The 19,345-nt window shown below is 43.4% G+C and overlaps 1 protein-coding gene and 1 long non-coding RNA gene across 2 annotated transcripts in view; one reads left to right on the top strand and one right to left on the bottom strand.

Annotated features, from left to right (window-relative positions):
* Positions 1-19,345, bottom strand: part of ndst2a (N-deacetylase/N-sulfotransferase (heparan glucosaminyl) 2a) — a 487,958-nt gene that overhangs the window by 312,226 nt on the left and 156,387 nt on the right. The gene's annotated exons all lie outside the window — the stretch shown is intronic.
* Positions 2,562-18,469, top strand: LOC140714497 (uncharacterized). The gene is made up of 3 exons (XR_012095885.1): positions 2,562-2,687; positions 5,869-6,253; positions 18,238-18,469. It is a non-coding gene; the product is annotated as an uncharacterized lncRNA (long non-coding RNA).

Genomic DNA, 19,345 nt, shown 5'->3' with positions numbered 1-19,345 from the left:
GCGTAAGCTAGACTTGGCAAGGATGGCAGTTGTTATTATCTGCAATACATGGGTGAGCTGGCTCAACGGTTCCAATGAACTGGTTATCTGATGGTCACGATTACAGACATTCGGTATTCCAGATGCATTTAATTACTGGAATTGCCAGCTGCGGAGGTGAGATTCAAACTCAGGTCTTGGCATCAGCAGAATAAGGATCTGGGAGTTCGTCCAGCAGCTTAACCACTGTGTTCCTGTATCTACATTTGGCTATGAAAGAATCACATACTGCAGGAGCACAGCAGTTAGTGTGGGCTATTATAATTTGGGACGCTCCAGAGTTCAGAATTCAATTCCAGTGCCATTCTGCAAGGAATCCTCCCAGTGGAATGCGTGGGTCTTCTCTGAGTGCTCTGGTTTCCTCCCACAGTCCAGGTAAGTTAATTAGTCACAGTAAGTTGTCCTGTGATGAGGTTAGGGTTAATTGGAGTTGTGTGGTTGCTGGAGCAGGGTAGTTCAAAGGGTCAGAAAGACCTACACCACACTGTATAACTATCTAGATAGATAGATAAATGGATAGATCAATCAATCATGACTAAATGCAAGGACAAGATACATTAATGGGATACTGAGACATCAGACTAATTAGTTTCAGAAAACTGCAGAAGATTCCATGCAAAGAACTTGACTTAGGCAAGGTTATTAATGCAATTGAACATTACAGAGCAATTCATAACACAACAATGAACCATCTCTCTTGCCAATCAATCAGAATATGCCCAAAAGCTAGATGTGGAATTAACTGCTTCCTTGCTGTTAATGCATTGAGGATGGTAACGTGGAATTGTTCAGCGAGACAGCAAAGTCCATCAGGCCACTGTGTGAGACATTTGCTATTGAAGAACAACAGATCTTTCTTTAAAATGTACCCTTTCAACCAACTTTTGATCAGCTCCTCTGACGTTCCATTTGCCAATGTCATTCTTAATATTTAAATCAACTCCTTTCACATACAGAGTGACAGACAGAAAATGCTGGAGGAATTCAACAGGTCGGGCAGCATCCATGGAGAGGAACAGTCGATCTTTCTGGCCGAGATCCTTGATCAGGACTGGAAAGGAAGGGGGAATACGAAGGTGCAGAGAGAAGGAGTACAAGCTAGAAGGTGATAGGTGAAGCCAAATTGGGTGGATGAGGTGAGATGCTGGGGGGAGATAGGTGGAAGAAGGAGGAATCTGATATGAGAGGAGAGTAGGCCACTGAAGAAAGAGGAGGAGGAAGAGCACTGGGGAAAGCTGATAAATAGTTGAGGAGAAGAGAAGAGGTAAGAGGGAAGCCATAGTGAGGAATGGAAGAAGAGGAAAGGAGGAGGAGGAGGGAAGTCATTGGATGTTAGCAAAATCAATGTTCATGCCATCAAACTGGAGTCTACCCAAAGAGAATATGAGGTATTGTTCCTCCAACCTGAGAGTAGCCTCATCGAAGCAGTAGAGGAGGCTGTGGACTGATATATGGGGATTGGAACTAAAATGCATTGCCACTGGGAAATTCGGCCGGTTGCAGATGGAGACTTGGGTTGCTGCTGTTATGTTAGAGAGACCGCAGATGCGATAATCTTGTGCCAAAAAGTACAGATGCACTGTGGACATTTAAGAGACTCTTAGACAGGCACATGAATGTTATAAAAATGGAGGGTTATGTAGGAGGTAATGGTTAGATTGATTTTAGAGGAAGTCAAATGGTTTGCACAGCATCGTGGGCTGAAGGGCCTGTACTGTGCTATCATGTTCTATGTTCTATACACCCTGTTGTCACTTTATTAGGTACACTTGCTCATTAATGCAAATATCTAATCAGCCAATCACATGGCAGCAACTCAATGCATAAAAACATGCAGACATGGTCAAGAGGTTCACTTGTTGTTCAGACCAAATATCGGAATGGAGAAGAAATGTGATCCAAGTGACTTTGGTCGTGAAATGATTGTTGGTGCGAGACAGGGTGGTTTGAGAATCTCAGAAACTGATGATCTCCTGGGATTTTCACGCACAGCAGACACTAGAGTTTACAGAGAATGGTGCAAAAATATCCAAAAAACAATCAATCTACATATAAGCTATTTTATGTATTTATAATTATTGTTTTTTTTGTGCTGTATCGGATCTGGAGTATCAATTATTTCATTCTCCTTTACACTTTTAGAGGAGAATGTCACTTTAAAGAAATGATATTTACAATCTTGAACCTTGAATTATCAAATTCCCCAAACCTCCACACCTCAACACACAACAATGTGACATGACAACATAAAAACACAGAGCGAAGCTAATAAATGGACTTTAAAACCACAGTTAATGAAGGCTAGGGTGAAAGGAAAAGTAAGTCAGTTAAACCAAAGACTGGCTGTTAACAAAACCACTCACCCTGATAATTAAGTGGTAACAACTCTGAACAAACTTTGGTTAAGGCTTGTTAAGGAATGCTGAAAATGTCCCAAGTTAATAGCTGCACAGGAATCTATCCATCAACACAAAGACATACATGTCACTGTTTAATTAAAACCTGGGTACAAGGATGACAGTAGGCAACCAACAATCCCAGGACGTTTAATCTGTCTGATGTCAGATGGGCCTGTGTCCAAGGGCTGAGCCTCTTGGCCAGCTGCCCCAGGAAGAGAAGCCTGAACACCAAGGTCTCCAAACACACATGTAAGTGGAATCAACTGCTGAGAGAGACAGAGGGAGGCAGAGGGAGGGAGGAAGAGAGGGGGAAGGGGAGGTGAGGGAGGGGAAAGAGAGAGAGAGGGAAGGGGGAAGGGGAAGACAGGGAGGGAAGGGGAAGGGGAAAAGAAGGAGGGAGGGGAAGAGAGGGAAGGGGAAGGGCAGAGGGGAGGAGGGAAGGGGAAGAGAGGGAGGGGAGGGAGAAGAGAGGAAGGGGAAGAGGGAGGGGGAAGGGGAAGATTGGGAGGGAGGGATGGGGGGAAAGAGGGGAGGGAGAGAGAGGGGGAGGGGAGAGGGAGAGAGAGAGAGAGAAAGAATGAGAATCTGCAGTCCCACAAGGGGGTCCATGAACAGGCAGCTTGTTCAGGAGCCAGGACCCTGTGCCATCACAGCGCAGCCTTGGATGGTCAGAGGATGAAGCCACGATGCCAGTGATCTTACATGAGCTGGAAAGATTTGCTAAAACAAGACTTGCAAACATCACCTTTGACTGACAGCTAGCAGGCAGGATTACTAAACAAACTGTCAAGGCCAGGATAGAGCCACACCGGAGTGGGGCAATGCAGCCTGATTCCGTCACCTATCCGTTACAGGCAAACCCGTCATTCCGCTGGGTCAGGTCGTCACACATTTACCTCACAATCTGGTTCCCAGCACGCACAGATGCAGGGAGAGGTGTGTGTACTCCTGAGGAAGGGCTCGATAGCTTCTCGATTAGTCAAGGTGAAAAAGGTTATGGGGCGAAGGCTGGTAAATAGGGCTGAGGGGGATGATAAATCAGCCATGACTGAACGGTGGAGCTGACTCAATGAGCCAAATGGCCTCATTCTGTTCCTATGCCTAATGTACGCTCAGTGGCCACTTTATTAGGTACACCTGTACAGTAATGTAAATATCAAATCAGCCAATCATGTGGCAGCAACTCAATTCATAAAAGCATGCAGACATGGCCAAGAGGTTCACTTGTTGCTCAGACCAAACATCAGAATGGGGAAGAAATGTGACCTAAGTGACTTTGACCGTGGAATGATTGTTGGTGCCAGATGGGGTGGTTTGAGTACATCAGAAACTGCTGATCTCCTGGGATTTTCATGCACAGCATTTGCTCAAATTTACAAAGAAAGATGTGGAAAAGAAATCCAGTGAGTGGCAGTTCTGTGGGAAAAATGACTTGTTAACGAGAGAGGTCAGAGGAGAATGGCCAGACTGGTTCAAGCTGACAGGAACACAGAACATAGAAATCTACAGCACATTACAGGCCCTTCGGCCCACAATGTTGTGCTGACCATGTAACCTAGTCTAGAAACTGCCTAGAATTTCCCTACCACATAGCCCTCTATTTTTCTAAGCTCCGTGTATCTATCCAAGAAGCTCTTAAAAGACCCTGTTGTATCCGCCTCTACCACCGCCGCTGGCCGTGCATTCCACACACCCACCACTCTCCGTGTGAAAAACTTACCTCTGACATCCCCTCAGTACCTTCTTCCAAACACCTTAAAAATATGCCCCCTCATGATAGCCATTTCAGCGCTGGGAAAAAACCTCTGGGTATCCACATGATCAATGCCTCTCATCCTCTGTTGCTCCAAGGATAAAAGGCCAAGTTCACTCAACCTGTTCTCATAACGCACGCTCCCCAATCCAGGCAACATCCTTGTAAATCACCTCTATAGTATCCACATCTTTCCTGTAGTGAGGTGACCAGAACTGAACACAGTACTCCAAGTGGGACCTGACCAGGGTCTTCTATAGCTGTAACATTATCTTACGGCTCTTGAACTCAGTTCCACGGTTGATGAAGGCCAACACACACCATATGCCTTCTTAACAACACTGTCAATCTGCTCAGCAGCTTTGAGTGTCCCATCAACACGGACCCCAAGATCCCTCTGATCCTCCACACTGCCAAGAGTCTTATCATTAATACTATATTCTGTCTTCAAATTTGACCTGCCAAAATTAACTACCTCACACTTATCTGGGTTGAACTCCAGCTGCCACTTCTCAGCCCAGTTCGCATCCTATCGATGTTCCTTTGTAACCTCTGACAACCCTCCACACTATCCACAACAGCCCCAACCTTGTGTCATCAGCAAACTTACTAACCCATCCTTCTACTTCTTCATCCAGGTCATTTATAAAAGTCACAGAGGAGGGATCCCAGAACACCACTGGTCACCGATCTCCATGCAGAATACAAACCATCTACAACCACCCATCGCCTTCTGTGGGCAAGCAATTCTGCATCCACAATGCAAGGTCTCCTTGGATCCCATGCCTCCTTAATTTCTGCATGGGGAAGCTTATCAAATGCCTTACTGAAATCCATATACACTACATCTACTGCTCTACCTTCATCAATAGGTTTGGTTATATCCTCAAAGAACTCAGTGCATCATAGGCCTAAAGACATGTTCCTGAGCTGTACTGTTCTATGTCATATGTTCATTTGTGTCCCCTCTGCTTATCTCTAGTTTTATTCAAATTTTATAGGCTCTGTAAGACCTTATCTCATTCTTCTAAACTTCAGTGACACAGGATTCAGTAGTCAGTCCTGCTATGCCAAGAACGTGACTATTGTACTCCCTCAAAGGCAATAAATCCTTTCCCAAATAAGGAGATCAGAACTAATGTTCCCTTTAATTTGTAAAGACCAGTGTGTGCAGAAATCTTGTGCCCAGTTTTATTTTTGCCCAGTGACATGTATGCACTGAATTTTTAAGCAGAAGTAAACCTGAAGCTATTCTAAAAGTAATAAACGATCAGGTCTAGTCTATTGTTCATTGTTTAAAAGAAATTAAATAACTTTCAATAAGAACTTTGATCTGTTCTGGATCTGATTGTTTTCACTCTCGTTCATCTGCACTCTCACAAAACACACGTAGCAGGCCCGTATGAAGCATTTTCTTGCTGAAGCTTTTTAAGGTGACAGTACCTCTAACAACCACACGTTACAACAGTGGCGTGCAGAAGAGCATCTCTGAACACACAATACATTGACCCTACAGCAGCAGAAGTCCACAATCCTTCTTATTAGATTCTTGATTAGTCAGGGCATGAAGGCTGGAGGCGGAGCAAAGTTAAGATGGTGCTAAACAGCAACTCTTTTGCTTGCATCTTCAGAAACAGCTCTATTTTCATCTTTAATATCTTTATTTTTCCCTTTCAGGGTTCTTTTGAAGACTCTGACCTGGAGTTACATGCTGACTTTGGTTCTTTGTGGGAATGGGACCCGTTCACGGGGTTTCAGGACCGGCCGTTGCTCGACACGCCAAGGGTTCGGCCTGAGATTCTGGCTTGAATTTGAAAGCCTAAAATCTCGGGGCCCTGGAGACGGGTGGATCAAGGGTTGGTGTCATGGCAGGAGACCCGTGTGTTGTCAAGCGAGTCGTAAAATCTACTGCTGTGGGCCCGAAGACCCAAACCATAAACCAGCAAGTTGTTTGTTATGTTCCCCCGCTCGCTGGGAAAATGGAGACACCTTTTTCTCCCTTATTAAGAAGAGAGAGAACCTGTGGGATGTCGAAGGCTGGGTATAACGCAAGGTCTTTGGGGTAACTGCAAGTCTGTGTGTTTGCTATGGCTTTGCTCACGCTGCATTCTTTTGCCGGTGGGGGGGAGGGGGGGATTGTTGCTCGCCGCCACTTCCACGCGGGAGGGGGGCAGCTGGGGGGTACTTTGGGGTTCTTACGTTTATCTGTCCTTCATTCTTTGGGGCACTTCTCTGTTTTCATGGATGTTTGTGAAGAAAAAGCATTTCAGGATGTATATTGTATACATTTCTGACATTAAATTGGACCTTTGAATATGGGGAGAAGGCAGGAGATTGGGGCTGAGAGGGAAAATGGATCAGCCACGATGAAATGGTGGAACAGACACAAAGGGCCAAATTGCCTTATCCTGCTCCTATATCTTATGGTCTTATTTATTTATTGAGATAACTATAAATTTATTTATTGACATACAAAAGGCCTTTGAGTTGCACCGCCCAGCAATCCCCCGATTTAACCTTAGCCCAATCACAGAACAATTTACAATAACCAATTAACCTACCAACCGGCTCATCTTTGGACGATGGGAGGAAACCAGAGCACCCAGAGGAAACGCACACAGTCACGAGAAAAACATACAAACTCCTTAACAGGCAGTGACGGGAACTGAACCTGGATCACTGGTACTGTAAAGCGTTGTGCTAACCACAACACCATCGTGCAACACACACAAAATGCTGGAGGAACTCAGAGGGCCAGGCAACATCTATGGACAAGAGTAAACAGTTGACGCTTCAGGCCAAGACCTTTCATTAGGAGGATACTATGCTACCATGCCACCTTTTGGAGAAACATACACTCAGTGGCTATTTATTAGATAGAGCAGGTACCCCACAGAGTGGCCAGTGAGTGCATATGGGGAACAACGTTGATCCTGACACTGATTACTTTCACCACTTGTGACTAATGGACTGATGTGAGGAATGTAAGTCTTCGGACAGAGTTGGCCACGTGCACAGAACACGAGCAGGTGTGCTTTATTAGACAGGGATGAGTAACAGCTGCCAGTGAAAATGAATGGGAAAATACAAAAGGTTATTCGAAACATCCTGTTGTCAACAGAGCACAAGAGGGAAAATAAAATAAAAAAGAATTAATTATCGGCACTTTAGAAAGCTAATTGCAGTTTTCCATGTAATATCTGCATCCCTTAAGCAAGACATTTGCTAACAATCACTTTGCTCCGATTATGAAGGCTTACACATTCAGAAGATGGATGTAGCATTGACAGCAATTTCATACGTTCCTAAACAGCCAACAAGTGATCTTTTTGTAATTCGACTAATTTAGAAACAGGCTCATTAAACAGAAAAAAATGCTTGGGAAAAAGAAGCAACACTAATGGCTTTTCTTTGTTGCAGTTCAATGCATTGCTAAATAGGATCAGGAGAGGAAACTTATGGACACAATACGAGGCAACTTCAGTAGTGACAGCACCGTACATGTTGTGACAAGCCTGTGGAATGTGCCCTCGTCCCCTGGCTCTGAGCTCCTCAATAAACAAACCTGTATTTATAGAGCAGATTTCGGGCCTTAAGAATTCCTATAGATCTTCTTAATTGCACCATAAGGACAGGTAGACACACATTCCCACCATACATTTATTTTCTTGCTAAGTGTTTTTTATTTCCCAGTCAGTGAAATCGGTGAAGTGCTGCTGATTGGGAACTACGACAGCAGACTGATGAGAGACAAGCTCCCACACACTGGACCCTGATAACAACCACAATAACACACACAAAGAGCTGGAGGAGCTCAGAAAGTCAGGCAGCATCTATGGAGGGGAATAAGCAGTGGATATTTTGGGCCAAGTCCCTTCATCAGGACTTGAAAGGAAAGGACATGCAGCCAGAAGCCAGGCACACTTTAATTGTCCCATAGACACCAAAGCACAGAGGCATATTTTGAAAAGGTACTCCCTCCTTTTTTACAACCTGTTACCTCCCAGCTTCTCACATCGTCCTCAATTATTAATATCCTTCCTGTAATTAGGTGACCAAAACTGCACACAGTACTCCGAATCCAGCCTCACCAATGTCTTATACAACCTCACCATTACACTCCAACTCTTATACTCAATACTTTGATTTATAAAGGCCAATGTACCAAAAGCTCTGTAAGACACTGTAGCATGATCCATTTCCTGCCTGTTATATTCCTGTCTAAGAGCCTCTTAACCGCCACTACCTTTATCTGCTTGTCGCACCACCCCTGGTAGCCTGTTCCAAGCATCTTCGTAAAATTTGTCCTGCATCTCCCTTTCAAGCTTGTCCCCTCCCAAGTTAAATGCATCTCATCCCGTATTTGATATTTCTACACCAAGAAAAAATCCTGATTATCTAACCTGACTATGTCTCTGATAATTTTATTAACTTATCTCAGGTTTCCCTTCAGCCTCCGATGCTCCAGAGAAAACAACTCAGGTTTGTCCAATCTCTCGTTGCAGTTCACACCCACTAATCCTGGTGAACCTCTTCGGTACCCATTCCAAAACATCTACACTTTTCCAGTAAAGGGTTGGCCAAAATTACAAACAGTATTCCACGTGTGGCCTAACCAAAGCTCTAAACAGCTGCAAAGTGACATTATGTATTGGTTGTTCGTCAGTCTTTGTGTGTAGTTTTTCATTCATTCTATTATTTCTTTGTTCTGCAGCGAATACCCACAAGAAAGTTAATCTCTGGGTAGCACATGGTGCCATATACATACATTGATAATAAATTACTTTGAACTTAAAACTATGGTCCTTATTCTATTATAGATTTATTGAGTATGCCAGCAAGAAGATGATCTCAGGGTTGCAATGGGACATACTGTATATGTATTTTATTTATTTACTGAGCTACAGCACTTCTGAACCTTTCAGCCATGCCACACAACACAGCAGTGAGTCAACCCTCGCCTAATCACGGAACAATTTACAACGAGCAATTAACCTACCAACTGGTACATGTTTGGACTGTGGGAGGAAACCAGAACACCCTGAGGAAACACACACAGTAACGGGGAGAAAGTACAACCTCCTCGCAGACAGCGGCAATAACTGTATCGTAAAGCCTTGTGCTAAACACTATGCTACTGGGCCAGCCTTTGATAATACAGACCCACCATATGCTTTGTCTATATCCCTCTATACTTTGCATATTCAGACGCATCTTCCTCATTACTCTCTGCATTCTGCTCCCCCCAGTGTCCTAGCTTGCTTAAAATCAGATACTAATACATGAAAATCAAAAGGGTTGTAGAACCCAAACATTGACCACCCCATTTTTAGGAAATGCTGCCAGACCAGTGTTTTGAGGATTTTGTTTTTGACACTGATATGTGAATTTTTCCAGTTCAGATGTACATACATTAACTCTGTTTCTCAACATGAATCTACAACCTCACTCCGCTATGCTCATTCAATGTGCTTTTTCCTATGCTTCAGATGCCAACTCCTTGACTACTTCTCTCCCATTTAGAGGCATAGAGCACTACAGCACAGAAACAGTCCCTTTGGCCCATCTAGTCTGTGCCAAACCATTTAAACTGCCTACTTCCATTGACCTGCACCTGGACCATAGCCCTCCATATCCCTACCATCCATATACCTTTCCAAACTTCTCTTTAACGTTGAAATTGAGCTTGCAAACACCACTTACCCTGGCAACTCATTCCACACATTCACCACCCTATGTAAAGATGTTTCACCTTTCACTCTTAACCCATGACCTCTGGTTGTAGTCCCACCCAACTTCAATGGAAAAAGCCTGCTTGCATTTACCCTATTGACACCCCTCATAATTTAACAAAATGATTTGGTTTCTCTCCTCACACTTTATCAGTTTAGAGTTTTCTGTAATTCTTTCAAAGAAGAGTACAGTACATTAATGGAGCCATAATTTAATACCAATAACTATTCGGCCCAAATCCTCATGGCCTGCTAGACTATTCCAGAGAGACATTAAGTATTTAAAAGGCACTTGGTCCATAAATGGGAAATGTTGAGAGCGACATGGGCTACACACAGGCAAATGGGACTAGACTAGAACAGAATCTTGGTTAACATGGGCCACTTGGGCCCAGAGGCCTGTTTCCATGCTGGATGTCTCTATGATCCCATGAAGTGTTAAATACACTGTTGCTGGTTGCCAACATTGTAATGAAGAAAAACTATTTAAAAACAAAATCCATTCCAACTTTAAAAAAATGTCAGAAACATAATGTTCTCCATGTTAGACAAGCCTGGACAACTATACAACACAACCTTTCATTAATGGACTGAAAATAGTTGGAAAATGCAACTTTGACACAAATCCAGGTTGATCGTGCCATGACTCCAAATGCACGGCTCATCTACCAACACTCTGCACTTAAACAGGATAAACCGACAAGCAAGAAAGGAACTGAAGGGATTCTCAGAGTTTAATGAACAAGCATGGGAGGATGCCAGCGGTAACCTTCAGCCAATGACCTGAGTGAGACACGTCTCTGTTACGTGACCCATTTAATGAGCTGTTATCAATGGTCCTGAATGACTAAGTGAGGGATGGTAGTTCTCAGATCAACAGGTCATGGGTCAGGTTCCTTTCCCAAGGCTTTCACTCCAGTACCGGATGAACTGATGCTCTGCTGGTTAACAAACAGGTTCTGGATTGGAGAGCGTGTCTGATGAATTGTGCTCATACTGAGATAAGGCTTTTCTCTTCAGTGTGAAGCAGAGATGAGAGGTGACTTGACAGAGGTGTATAAGACGATAAGTGACATTGATAGAGCGAACAGCGAGTATCTTTTTCAAAGGGAGGAAATAGCTAATAGGAGGGAGCGTAATTTTAAGGTGTTTGGAGGAAAGTACAGAGGGCGCAGAAGTCAGAGGTAAATTTTTTTTACACAGAGTGCAATGGGTGCATGGAACGCGCTGCCAAGGGTGATGGTAGAGGGAGCTAAACCAGAGACTCTAGACACGTGGACTTCTATTGTTTGCACAATTTGTTTTCTTTCCTCTCTGCACATTGGGTGTTTGACAAGATTTTTTTCATGCTTTTTTTGAGTTTCTTTGTTTTGTGGCTGCCTGTAAGGAGACGAATCTCAGGGTTGTATAAAAGTATATATACTTCGAAAATAAATGTACTTTGAACTTTGAAGGAGAATGGAGGGCTATGTGTGATGGAAAGAGTTAGATTGATCTTGGAGTAGGTTAAGTGGTCAGTGCAACATTGTGGGCCGAATGGCCTCTACTGTGCTGTACTCTTCTAGGTCTTGAACCGACCCTAACTCTATCTCAGCAACAGAACTCCACAGACCACCTGTCCCACCGACATGTCTCTGACTGTGTCTATCATTTGTACTAATGTCTTCTTTTTACAGTCTTATTTCCTCTCTCTTCAGTCTTGTACAATCTATATTCAGCTGGTGTCTGTACCAATGTGCCCGAGATGTTGCTGTACTTCACTGTACTTGTGCACATCACAATGCACTCCACTTGACAATCAGAGCTGAGCAAGCCTAAGTGAGTATAAAATTTTCCGCACAGAACCCAGCGCTCGCTGCAGATATTAACAATCCACATCACGTATGCAGAAATCCAGGGAAACACACACACACAACGCTGGAGGAACTCAGCAGGTCAGGAAACATCTATGGAAATGAATAAATAGTTGATGCTTTGAGCTGAGACCCTTCATCAGGACAACAACTTGGCATGAAACATCAACTGTTTATTCCTCTCCATAGATGCTGCCTGAACTGCTGAGTTCCTCCAGCGTTTTGTATGTGCGGTGCTCTGGAGATCTGGCAGCTGCAGAATTGCGCTTGTGCAGTATTACTGAGCATCTCCCTAATCTGGATAACTGTAAAACACTGGAGAAGAATGAGGCCATTCAGCCCTTTGAGTCTGTTCCACTAATCCATCATGGCTAATTTATTTTCCCTCTGAAGCACATTCATCTGCCTTCTCCCCATAACCTTTGATGCCCTTACTGATTAAGAACTTATCAGCATCCGTTTTCAAAGAGTGGGCCTCCACAGTTGTCTGTGGCAGTGAATTCCACAGATCCACCTCCCTTTAGCTATAGAAAGTCCTCCTTATCCCTGTCCTGAAGGGACATTCTAGTATTCTGAAGCTGTGCCCTCTAGTCCTGGACTCTTATGGTCCAAGTTGTACTGAAATTTGTTCTTCCCAGAATATAACTCAACCAAACTGACACATACAGCACAGTTCCATCTGGCTCAGGAAGCCAGCTGCTAGTAGGACATAGAGCCTATCTAATCTTTGTTATTAATAGCAAACAGAATGATAATCTCCCATTCACGCCGCGCTCTCTCACACCTCTTGGAAACACTTCATGTGCAATGAATCGTTCTGAAGTGCAGACCCTGTGGCACTGATACAGCAAGCCTACACAAGTAGTATTTATAAAAACAATAAGCGATTGCTTGTTAGGTGGAGAGACAGAGATGGGTTGTATCAGTGAAGCACATGAAGGAGAGCATCTGCTGGTGCATCCACAGAAATTCTTTGGAGTTCACAAGAAGATCAATAAAATATAGACCATAAGACACAGGAGCAGAATTAGGCCATTTAGCCCATCAGATCTGCACCTTTCAATCACGACTGATTTATTTTCCCTCTCAATCCCATTCCCCTGCCTTCTCACCAAAACTTTTGATGACCTGACAAATCAACAACCTTTCAACCTCTGTTTTAAATATACCCAATGACATTACTAGTCCACAGATTAAATATCCTCTGGCTCAAGAAATTCCCTTTTATCTCTGTTGTAAAGGGACATCCCTCTGTTCTAATGCTGTGCCCTCTGGTTCTAGAATCCCTAACTATAGAAAACATGCTCTCTACATCCACTCTATCTTGGCCTTTCAACACTTGATAGGTTTCAATGAGATTCCCCCTCATTCTTCCAAACTGGAGAGAGTACCGGCTCAGAGTCATCAAACACTCCTCATACATTAACCCCTTTATTACTGGACTCTTCTGAACCCTCTTCAATGCCAGCACATCTTTTCCCAGATAAGGAGCCTAAAACGGCTCAAAATCTTCCAAGTGCGGTCTGACCAGAGCCTTATAAAGCCCCAGCATCACACCCTTGCTCTTATATCCTAGTCCTCTCAAAATGATTGCTATCATTGCATTTGTCTTCCATAACCACTGGCTCAACCTACAAGTTAACATTTAGAGAATTCAGCACAAGGACTCCCAAGTCCCTTTGAACCTCTGATCTTCGAAATTTTCTCCCCATTTAGAAAACAGTTTGCCTTTATTCCTTCTACAAAATTGATGACCAATAACTTCCCTACACAATCTCTAACTGCACTACAAGACAATCTACCTTATTCCGTATACTGTGTGCTTTCAAATGTAACATCTTCAATCCTGTATTCACCACCCTTTTCAATTCTGCCCCCTTGTTACACCACCTCATCCCACTGACTGCAAGTTTGCCTTATCACCCGCCTGTCCCTCCTCACACTCTCACTACGCACTGCTCCTGCATGTATACCAACTGCCTCTTCCTCAGCCCCATCACTCCGGTTTCCATCCTCCTGTCAGATTAGTTCAAACCCACCCAAACAGCTCTAGTAATAAATTAAAATGAGAAATATATATTAAAAAAGAAAAATAAGAGGATTGCAAAAAGAGAGCAAAATAACAGTGAGGTAAGTGTTGATGGAGTCATTGCCCATCAGGTAATCTAATGAGCACTAACTCACTATATTAGATCTTTGTCTGATACATATTTATTATTTATATATTTCTTATTGTAATTTATAGTATAGTTTATAAATTACTGAATTGCTCTTTCCAATTTGCTGCAAGTCCTCTGCAAATTAGATGTCAATTTTCAGAGAAATTGCAATTTTGACATACATGATAGCTGTCAGAAACATGTCTGGGTTAGTTTTCTCTCTCTCTCTGGTGTTACAATTCAAGCAATCGGGGGGAGGAGTCCAGTCAACACTGGGGAAGTAATATTATCACGAATATCAGCACTCCACGCGGACTGATGCATTTACCACAGGTAGATAGGGTCATAATGAGAGCTTCTGGCATATTGGCCTCCATAAATCAGAGCTGTGAGTACAGGAGTTTGAATGCTGAACATTCGACATTCCAGGCCAAGACCCTTAACCCTTTATACTTTTTCCACCCATCACCTGCCTACTTCTCATTCCATCTCCCCTTCCCCCACCCACCTACCTTCCCCTTAACCTGGTCTCACCTATCATCTGTAAGCTTGTAGTCCTTTCCCTCCCCAATCTTCTTATTCTGGCTTCTTCCCCCTACCTTTCCCAGGTGAAAATCCCAAGAGATCAACAGTTTCTGAGACACTCCTATGAGATATTTATCTATAAATGCCTCCCTCACCTGATAAAGTGACCAGTGAGTGTATGCTTGTGGCCTTCTGCTGCTGTAGCCCCTCCACTTCAAGGTTCAATGTGTTGTGTGTTCAGATATACTCTTCTCCACACCATTGTTGTAATGCCTGGCCAGCCTGGCCATTCTCTCCTGACCTCTCATTGACAAGGGCTTTTCACCAACAGAGCTGCCCCCTTCCTTTCCAGTCCTGATGAAGGGTCTCAGCCTGAAACATGAACTGTTTGTTCCCCTCCAGAGATACAGAGACTAATTCTCTTGATTGGACACATCTCAAATCTGAACGTTATGCTTGTAAGCAATAGTGCTATAAAAATGTCACACACAATATACGAGCATTTCTTGTGAACACAAAACATTGTTATATTACACAATCGTAGCAGTATTTTCTCACAAACACACGAGATTCTGCAGATGCTGGAAGTCCAGAGCAACAGACACAAAATGCTGGAGGAACTCAGCTGATCAGGCAGCGTCTATGGAGAGGAATAAACATTCAACATTTGGGGCCGTTATCCTAAATCAAGATTGGAAAGTTCTGTGGACAAAAATGCCTTGTTAATGACAGAGGTCAGAGGAGAATGGCCAGACTGGTTCATGAAGTTAGGAAGGTGACAGTAACTCAAATGACCACACATTACTACAGTGGTGTGTGTGCTAAAGAACATCTCCAAGATCATAACACACTGGACCTTGAAGTGTACGGACTACAGGAGCAGAGGACCATGAACATACACTCAGTGCCACTTTATGAGGTACAGGAGGTATGTATACACATATCTTATATGAGTGTCTCAGAAACTGCTTATCTCCTGGGATCTTCATACAAACCGTCTCTAGGGTTTACAGAAAATGGGGCGAAAACAATAAATATCTAGTCAGATTTCAACCCATCTTGTTCAGTTTTGCAGCCGAGCACATTGCAGCTCAGAATATGGTTTCAGGTTAAAAAAACAAACAAGTAAGCCAGGGAGGGTCTCCTGAGGAAAGAAACTGTACTGTTTGTTTACAGCAGTTGCTGTTCATTCCTAGTTGCTGGGGAGGCAGATGAGAGTCTGGCATATTTTTCAGTATAGTATCACAAATTTTCTCATGTTATATGTTTCTGTCATTCTGCCCATTAAGATCATACTAGCATTCTGAAATTCATCACTCCCACATCACAAGTTATTTATTTGTTTATATTTATGGATACCACACAATCACAAGCCCTTCGAGCCTACACCAGCCAATTACAGCCACGTCACAATTAACCAGTACATCCTGCATCCTGTAGCACCTTTATCAGCATGGACGAGGCAGGCCACAGGGCCTCTGTACCAGCGTATGCACCACATTCTGTCTTAAAGCCTCTAATGCAGTGTGATGCACACAATGTGCTGGAGGAGTACAGCAGGTCAGGCAGCATCGACGGATGGGAATAAACAGAGTCCCAATGGAAGGTCTTGGCCCAAAACATTAGCTGTTTATTCCCATGCATTGATGCTGCCTGACCTGCTGAGTTCCCCCAGAACATTGTGTGTATTGCTCTAGATTTCCAGCATCTGCAGTACCTCTTGTGTCTATCTTTCAGCAGTGTGTCTGTGTGTGCTCAGATATTGAATCCATTGGATGGGAGAGTGATGAGGTGAGCCTGTCTTGTCAGATGTCAATAGAATCTGATCTGCAACAAATATTAAAAGACCTGTGGAAAGAACCAATCATTTGCCCTTGTAATAAATCTGGTATATTTTTCGGTCTGGAACCACATAATGTAGACCCCGTCTGCATCTGCTTTTCCTCATTAAAAAACATATAAAAAACTATTTGTTCAAATTTGCCCATTTCCAGTTGTTACCCCGAGTTCAGGTTTCCATTTCATTGTGTCCTACACACACACATGCACATGCACATACACACACATGCACACACACACACGCACATACGCTCATGCACAGACACACACACACGCACATACGCTCATGCACAGACACACACAAGCACATACGCTCATGCACAGACACACACACATGTGCACACACACACACACACACACGATGTTCAATATTCCCATCTGACAAGACACCAGACCATACGACTCCACAAAGGATCGTCAGGGCTGCTGTGAGGATCACTGGGTTTATCAGGAGCTCTGCATACGCAGGGCCCTTGGGGTTGTCAATGATCCCTCCCATCCATCCAAAAATCTCTTTGACACTCTCCCATCAGATTGAAGAAAATATCGCAATAGGGCAAGGACCGTTAGGATGGGAAACAACTTCTTCTTCCAGGCCGTGAGCCTACTAAACTCCTTGCCTCCATCCAGGTCTCATCACATGTGAAGTAGCAGTAGCATTACACTGTTTCCTGTTTAACTTGTGTTGTAAATGCACCTTATTATTTGTTAATTTACAGTACTGTGGAAAAGTCTCAGGCACATCTATGTAGTTAGGATGCCTAAGACATTTTCACAGTACTGTATTTGTCAACGTGGAGTGGAGAGCAAGTTTGTGAATCTGGTGGGAGTAAAGGACGTTGGGAGTGACGAGGGTGGAGTGCCATGGGAGGGGTATGGGACAGGTGGCAGAGAAGGAGTGCTACGAGTGGTTCAGGTGCAGACACACCCAGCCCTGAGACACCAAGCTCCTCCCACAATCCGAAGACCCACTAAGTAGGTAATTGGTGATTGTTAAAATTGTCCTGTGATTAGGTTAGGGTTAACTGTGGTTGTGGGATTGCTGGGGTGGTGCAGCTCAAAGGCTGGAAGAGCCTAATCTGTGCTGTGGCAATAAATATATACTAAAATAAAATATATTGCTCTACGACTTCCCATGACTCTACGTAACTGCAAAGATTAACCAAGGACTTAAATTGCTTGGCAAAGGTTTCCTTTCAGCTTCTCATCCACTACATATTAATGTACTAGATCTACACGGTTTCATTCACGTGCTGGTGTTGAGACAGATATCTGAACATGAAAACCCAATTATCAGTGTTCATGACACAACACCAAATATAAATATTAGAGGAAGTTAAAATGTGTCATGACTCCCAATCATCAAGGCCACCTTCAAAAGATGATGCCTCCATACAGTACTACAGATGTGCAGTGGAGAGCATCCTAACAAGGTGCGTCTCTGTTTGGTACTGAAACTGCACTGCAGTGGGCAGGACAGCGCTACAACAGGTAGTCAAAACTGACTAACACATCACAGGCATCCGCCTACCCACCAGTAAGGACATTTATACAGAAAGGTGCCTGAAAAGGGCCAGGGACGTCATGAAGAATCTTACCCACCCAGCTCATAGACTGTTTGTCCCACTCCCATCAGACAGGAGGCTACAAAGCATCCCCAGCAGGACCACCAGACACAAAAACAGCTACTTTCCCCAAGCAGTGAGGCTGATTAACACTCCACACACTTACTCCACCACTCCTTTATTATTTCCTATTAATCACCCTATGTACAGCCGAGAGTCACTTTCTGGACATACAGTCAATCTATAAGCTATCTTATGTATTTATATTTATTGTGCTTTTTTACTATTTCTGTGTTCATTATCTTTTGTGAGTTCTTTTGATGCTGCATCGGATCCAAAGTAACTATTACTTCATTCTTACAATTGCTTACAGAAAATGACAATCTTGAATCTCAAGAAGGAAGCATCCATCATACCATCACCAACTAGTACACAGTCTCTTCCCATTACTATCATCAACGAGGAGGTGCAGGAGCCTGAAGATGCACACTCAATGTTTTAAGACCAGCTTCTTCTCCTCCTCCATCAGATTTTTGAATGGAAATGAACCCATGAACACAACCTATTTTGCTCTCTTTCTGCACTATTTTTCATATACTTGTAACTTACAGTAATTTAAATGTATTGCACTGTACTGCTGAAGCAAAGAAGAAAATTCAGGACTATGTCAGTGATAAAGCTAATTCTGAATTAAGGTTGGGGTGGGTGGGGTGGGGGAAATCAGGGGAGAGACAGCAGGGTCAGAAAAAAAAACATTGATATTCTAGAGATGATCGTTCAGAAGCTGTCTCCACAATGGACAGAGTTTTTGGAAGGGAGCGCAGTGGGTAGCTGTTTGACAGGAGAGACTGCTGAAGGGATTCAGGAAACCAGAAACAGTGCGTCACATGGAGAACATTACTGGAGGCTTTGCGACAGGACACGTTCTTGCATTGCATTTTGGAATCGTACAGGTCAGCGACCTCCACAGATGAGTGAAAGAAAAATCCAAGGTTTGATAGACCACCAGGCTTCAGGGCAAATTTCCAGTGTAGGCAGAAATCTATTTTACAATAAAAGGGGAAGTAATTTGTCTTCATTATCGAATGAACAACAGCAACAGCTCAAAAGGGTAATGATAAATAATAAACGGTGGTTCTAATACTCCTGGGTGCCCCAATTATTTTCAGAACTGGTACTTTTTTTTTTAATGAACCCACCACAGCAAAAACAGAATAACCAGCCAGGAGTTCAAAATGGAATCTGTATAATTTACTTTTAAAAATATAATTAAAATAATAGATTTCAACTTGTCAAAGACAATGCACATCAAATGCATGCTCCCATCAGGAACCATCCCAATCAGCTTGCTTCTTGCCCATCTTCTGTTCACTTGTGAACTACACGAGCAGCCACTTCAAATAATGAACCAACTTGCTTCTTAATGATGTCTAGTCGCCCGGTATCCTTTTATCTCCACACACACAGCCTCAAGCAAGTTA

The sequence above is a fragment of the Hemitrygon akajei genome, chromosome 21 (genome assembly GCF_048418815.1).
Source record: "Hemitrygon akajei chromosome 21, sHemAka1.3, whole genome shotgun sequence".
NCBI classification, from domain to species: domain Eukaryota; kingdom Metazoa; phylum Chordata; class Chondrichthyes; order Myliobatiformes; family Dasyatidae; genus Hemitrygon; species Hemitrygon akajei.
Note: the sequence above shows the minus strand (reverse complement) of the source record. Positions and strands in the feature narration are given on the sequence as shown.